This window comes from Mycetomoellerius zeteki, unplaced genomic scaffold (genome assembly GCF_001594055.1).
Source record: "Mycetomoellerius zeteki isolate Tzet28-1 unplaced genomic scaffold, Tzet1.0 scaffold204, whole genome shotgun sequence".
Taxonomy (NCBI): Eukaryota; Metazoa; Arthropoda; class Insecta; order Hymenoptera; family Formicidae; genus Mycetomoellerius; species Mycetomoellerius zeteki.
This window is the reverse complement of record NW_017257000.1, coordinates 219,883-227,248: the sequence shown is the minus strand read 5'-3', so window position 1 is coordinate 227,248 and position 7,366 is coordinate 219,883.

Here is a 7,366-nt window from a genome sequence, read left to right as displayed (position 1 = left end):
TCCCTCCTCCTTCCCCCCTCTCTTTCGCTCTCTCTCGTTCCCACCCTCCTTCCCTCTCTCTCTCTCTCTCTTCCATGCTCTTTTAAATAATGAAGAAACTTGTGCCTCTCTTTTTGTAGCATGCAAATGTGTATACTATCGAAAATCGAATGTATTGTAACGTTTATGTATAAAACTACATGAACTACAAACTACATTTCTAAGATTTACAAAAGTAGCTGTGAAATATTTTGAAAATATAGAAATTATTCAGCAAAAGAATTTAATCTAGAAGAGTATCAAAAAGTTATACTAATAATTTTTCTCTACATTACCGTTAAAGAAAAATTGATTTTAAGTTCGAAAATTATTGTCACCAAGATAATTATTTTTATATGAATATATAAGAATTTAAAATATCAAATTTTGTTACAAAAATACGGCATATACATATTTTACAGAAAGTTTGTTTAGATTAATGAAATATTAGCAAAAATATATTTACGACTACATTCTCTAATCTTATATTGACTATCGACGGAAAGAGAGTAGAGGATGTAGAAGGTTGAACTAGATTGGGGTCTAGACGTACGTGGCAAAAGCACCCCGGCATTTTTAATGCCCGAGCAAGTAGGTACTTAGTACCTATCCTCTCGGAGGCAGAGAGCCTCGTGTACCCACCCTCCAGATATTACCCTTTGGAATAGCTGCAAAAATTATGGACAGCCGATAGGCCAGCAGCCGCTGCAGGGGTGCGTCTCATCCATTTAGGTCCATCACACATGACTGGATAGGGTGAGACTTACCCCGCAGAGGTTCTCACGTAGATTATGAACTTCTCGTCCTTTTTCCCGGTACTAGTTTTACGAATAACGAGAAATATAATTTAGCCTTTAATTTTAAACTCGCTTGCTCAAATCGCAGATCTTATCTCATTCTATAAACAAAAACATTTCTTTAAAGATTTAAAAAAAGTATGATCTAATTTTAATAATTATTTGAGCATTAAAACTGTTTCATGTTACACTTTGTTTGCGCGATACCGAGATCATATTCAGTATTAATATAAAATGAGACAACTATTTTGTTGTTTACACACACATATATATTATATATATACGCTTTTGTAACAAAATCATGAAAATATTATAAAGGCAAATCCTGCTTATACGAACGTTGTTCATATTTCAAAGGCGACACCGCGGCACACTTTTTCAAGGAGCAAGCGTGTCGTTACTGATCCTAAAGATCGCTTGGATGCAGACTATAGGGGATGGGCTCGCCCTTCTAGAGCAGATTTATCGATTATTCTTGGTCCAGTGGTCCCCTTTCGTCGAACACAGCATGCCTTATTCGATGTCATACGTGGTATAGTGCACCAAGTTTACGAAAGCAAACATTCATTCGCGACATCATTTCGCATCACAAAAGTAATTTTATTAATTCTATTAATACAATAACAAAACTAACAATATTGTATTAATTAAGAACGTAGCTTAAGCTCTCAAGTAATCGTAAATATAAAAGTATGATTAATCGCGTACAAATATTTCTTAACCGGTGAATAACAATGAATGACAATAGCTACGTGTTTATAATTCAGAAAAGTGTCTGCATTTAAAAATCGGAGCGATTAAAAGAAGCAGTAAAAAAAATCATTATTTTTAAGTTTTAAATTTTTACAAATATAATGTACATATCTACGCATCGCAAACTTCCTTTTCTGTACTTATGATCGATGTCGTCGACTATGCACGAAACACGCGGCTACCGACGTACGTAATAGCGCGTTCTAACATGTGTGCATGCACACAAGCTCGCATACATTCGCTGCACTCTCACCCCTCGTACAGCGTATTACGGTCGTTGGGGGTAAACCACCCTGGCCTCTAGGAGCCGAGAGCGGGAGCCCGCAGGGGTACGCCACGACAACCCCCGTAGCAACCCCTCAAAATCAACCAAACTCCCCCCTTCGCCTTTCAACTGCACCTCCGCCTTCCTTCCTTTCTAAACCTCCTGATCCATTCTATAGACGTTAATATCTCGTGGGTATCCGTCCATGTTGGATTTTCACTTCGAAAGTTAATCAAGCCTTTGTTGATATCGATATCTCGCCGGAATTATTGATAAAAATAAAAACATTTCTTAACTTTGTCACATGCAAATTTTTGTTATAAATTTAAATACGATGAAAAATATATGTAGAATTCTATTAGTTTACGAAATTATTTCATTATATCAATCACAAAGTTCTCCTTTATATAATAATAATAATATGATTATTATAAATAACAGATTCTATTTTAAAATAAGTTTAACAAATGTATTAGAAATAAATGTTTTTACGTTTTTAAAATGTTCAAACATTAACAATTTCTTGTAAACAGAATAATATTATTGACATGCATACAACAATGCGATCAACAATAATACGTGCATTCGGCTTACATGCGTATTGCATACTCGAGGTTCTTTGTATCGAAGCTACCACTAAAAATAGGGTGACTGAACATATCGGGGACACACAGCTAACACCATTATCTAATACTCCCCAACGGCCATATGTGATGCCTCGCTCTCCTGACGTGCCATTCTTAAAAACTTCTGCCACGTTCGCCTCAAAATTGCAATGTGATATCGTTGTTTCGTGAAAAGCAACACCCTACCACTATAAAACTATAAATGTAATCTATTAGTTGCCTTGTTTATCGAAGCCTCTGTTTATCTTCCGACAAGAAATAAAAGCCGAATAATCACAAGGATTACACACACATACAAATATAAGGATAAAATATCATAGACTGCTGTCAAAATAAAATAGCCTAATAGTTTATTTAAAAAGAACTAATCTAATTGGTCTCAAGAATAAAGATTTATATTTAAAATATTATAAGTGTAAATTCTTGTAATTTTCAAATTCTAGCTTATTCTAGAAAGAATAAATCACAAACTATCTCAAGAAAAGCAACAATAAAAATATAAAATGTATATAACATATATAGGACACACATATATAAAATATATAGAAAATATAAAATAGTTCAGAAGAGAGGAAAGAAGATTACGTATTGACAGTATTAAACATAAATTAATTTAGAACTAATCACAAATTGTTTGTTTTAAGTTCTCTAGCAATAATACAGATATTAATTTTGTTATGGCTACTTTGATTTGTGTCATTTTTTTGGGAAGTAGGTATTTCAATTCAATCTTTATCACTTTTCTCAATTAAAGATCGATGTATCTAGTACACAATCCACACTGTTAAATCTATAGTATCAAATTTAATTTAACGTGAGTCGCCACTGCTCTTATTCAATCATATCGTTATTTTATACTAAAACAATGGTTATATTTGACACTATACAGTGTCAATTTAATACTGTATAGTGTCAAATTGACACGATATCATTTTGGTAAAAAATAATGATATATTTAGTAGGAACAGTGGCGACTCACGTTAGATTAAATTTAACTATAGATTTAACAGTGCACACATAATACGAAACTCGAAAAATTTCGGTTTGTATTTTTGTTCTTATGTAATTGATAATATTCTTTTGCTAAATGAATAATAATCCTTAACAAATTATTCTTTTCCAAGTTAAATAATAATAAAATTTGAATTTTTTAAAAATAACACGCGACTAAAAAGTGATTAGACATAAGTATTAATAAGAAATTATTTTTTGTTCTACACATAGATATACGTATTGTCTTTTAATTCCACTCGAGGTTCCACTAAATATTTACAGATTTTTCCAAATCACTAACTAACTATGAAACAAACACGAGTTTTAAATGTCTATAGAAATTTGTGACAAGAAAACCATTTTGATTGAATTTACGACCGTTTGTCATATATTTCATGCTTTTCTTTATCCTACATCGTTTGCAAAAATATTTCTTGTACCATGCATAAAATCATTACAAGAGAAATGCCTGCCACGCGTATTGAATTATAGACATTGAAACCAATACTTTTCTCAAATATCCAAATAACCAAAAGACATATTTATAAAAATGGCAATTAAAATTACGTTGTTAAATTTATAATGTCAAACGTGCATAGTAACGCTTTTCAATAATGTCTTACATGAGTCGTTTAAACTCATTTAATGTCTTTTGTTTAGTCACTTTTGTATTAATTGGCGCAAACATGCATAAAATGTCACGAAACAGCTGAGAACAGATTGTAGACGAAATACTTTATTAGCGACTCAGCGAATGTCTTACAAGATCCCTTTAATCTAACCACGCCAACGCGGAAATCCCAAATCGCATTCCTCTCTTTCTGTAAGACTGAGGCAACCCTCGCACTATATCGAAACGTAGAACGAAGGGTGAGGCGAATAAGAGGGTGGTCGGAAAGAATTGTGATCCTGTTCATTCGGTATGCTCCCATCTCTATACTGACAAGAAGAGTGAAAAGAGGAACTTAGAAAGAAGGAAGAAGACGCAGTTTCTTATAAAAAACAAGAATTTCAAGCCAGCGTGCGGTAATATTGCGAAGAATAAAGAAACGCGGATATAGTCGATTTATAAACTCTCCCATTGGCAGCACGTGCCTCCTAAACATCTACTCGTGATGCAGATTGAAAAATAAAAGTTTTTCTTTCAAAAATAAACAACAACATGCGCTTGATTAATGTCAGGAGAAAGGGACAAGATGCATGCAACGAGAGTGCATTGAGAAAGCAATGGTTACATTTCATAAAACTTTCGGGAAATTTAACGGCTTATATTTGCGTCATTCTTTTCTATATACCGTGACGAATGCGACATCTTTTTCTTCTTCATATATTTCGGCCTAATGCGCTATGCGACGCCAATGAAATTTATGACGAACCGTGTGCCCAGGGTTATCTCGCACTGTTGGAAAGCTTTTAAAGATACAAGCAAATTGTTTCAATTTTGTTCATGGCGCGTGGCTCTGGAAACAAGGCAGGGATTTCAGGAGTTTTTGTCGCAGTGGATAGGCCAGTTGTACACGCCGCACGAGCTAGAAAAAATGTGTACAAAAAATATCTTTAAACCGCGGGTGTCTTGTGTGAAAGTTCCACAATTTTAACATCATCTGCATGACCTTGACCACAATATAGCACGTATCCTGGGGTGACTTTATTATGCTTCTAAAAGTGAAAGCCATTAATCAAATGCTTGAAAATAATATTTTTATTCTTCAATCCTCTCTCTCTTTCTTCATTTTTTTATTCCTATCGACAGTATTGTGTTCCAGAAACATTCCTTTCTTGGTAATAATTCTTTAAAGAATATTATATTTAAAAAATTGATACAAAAGCATTTGTTCTTAAATTTGTTAAAGTAACAAATTATTATCTATTGATTAGCAAAAATCGCGGTAGTTCAATTCAACCTTGCAGATATATCATTCAATCTGTCATCGCGAATGCTTACACTTCTAAATGCATACAACTTTCATCCGCACGTTTTCCCACATAAGTGTCATCAGGTAAAAATAGGTAAGATCAAAGTAATTGAGACATCTATATTCCCGAACGGGAGATGTCATCAGAGATGCGAAAGTACAATCATCCGAAACTTTATACGATCCTCCCGCGGACAATACAATTCGGCGATATAATACCGAGCATCCTGGTGCGCACCGCGCGACCAGAAAGAACGTTTCTTCCGGGATATTCATTGAAGGGCGACGCGCAAAGTGTAGGATCTCACGGGATGCGTGGGTGTCATTGATCAAAAGATTCATGGCTCATCTTTCCACAGGAGCAGGAAAAGATAAATCGAAAATTGCATTGTCAATTATATTTTTCAAACATCCAGCTGTATGTTCTTTGCAGGTTTAAGATGCTTATTAGCATCGTTATTAAAAATTGACGACTAATTTAATTTGTTTCAAGTCTAACAAATCGAATCGGTACGCATTTATAAAAATTGAAATATCTATTTACAAAAAATTGCATACAAAGCATTCTAAAATTCGCTTCGATAAAAAATAGGATTTTTTTCTCTCAAATGATTTATTCACATCTAATTCCTTATAATTGTTTATATGTATATAATTATTTATATACATTTTTAAATGCTTAATAGGAAATATAAATAAAGCGTACACATGTGCATAAAATAAACTGATTAATCCTAGAATGTGCTATCGACTTTCTTTCAAAAAGTGTCGGTCGTCATTTAGTATGAGAAAGATCGCTGTTTTTTCGATTTTACTGAAACGACTTACTTAAGTGCCAGAATTAGCGCGCTCAATCTATTGCTGCTCGTCGTCGAGTGTATGTCTACTTTATGCTCGAACTATATATCTTTATTAAAACGAGTGTTGCAGTTCTCTCTTTTCTGATTTTTTTCTATAATATTTTAAACATTTAATGATAAAATATTTATAATCTAAAACTTCATAAAGATAAATAACCTAATTTAAAAAGGAAAAAAAATAAACTATCAAGTCACAATCTTGAAATGATATACCTAAAGTACGTAGTCCAATTATGTATATATCTTCTCCTCACAACACTTAAATAAAATGTACAATAACACACACAAAATAATAAAAAAAACTTAAAAATTAAAATTATTTATCCCACTCTTTGTTATAATTTTAACCACTGAGAATCGACTGAATTTTTAAAAGCTTGTCTCCACTTATCCTAGCTTTTAGCATGGCAGATTGGATCTGCTAATAATCACTGAAAGCATAGCTTAGCGCTCAATAACCTCACTCAATTGTACATAAAATTTACGTATCAATAACATTCTGGACTCAAGAGTTAATCAATATCTGTACTTCCGTAGATGCAGCATTTAGTTTTGACGGATTCATGGAAAAAAAATCATCTCTGGAATATTTTATTGAATCCAATACACAAATATGTATATTCAACTATTGCGAAGCTATAGTTTGGAGTCGAACGTTCTCGGTTTTATCGAGAGACGCGTCTTCCCAACCTTGGTTAGGCATGAATGAAATCGGTCCGAGCATGAAAACCGCGCAGATGAATGGAACACGGCGGCCGAAGGCGTTTTCACGGCGATGCGCGCGGTATGTTTGGTGACTCGACGTAAATCACTGGAAATCTGCTTTATGCTCGCGGGCGCAAACAGCGGCGAGCCCGCCTCCCCGCATCGGGTTCATCGACAATGGCGATCCGCCCTCTGAGCGCGTAACTTCGAGGCGGATCGCATAATAAACACATTTCTCGTCAGCACTCGATGCAGCGTCCTGGAAAACGCGAGTCGCCTGTAAATAAAGAACGTATTCTGGCACTCGACAAAACGCGAGATAAATGGACACTGCCCGGTCGACGATCGCCACCATCGTCACCCTCCACCCTCATCGTTGCTCGATCATCCGCTCCCAGAGGGGTTGCGCTTTGCTCTCACGATGCGAGCTAAA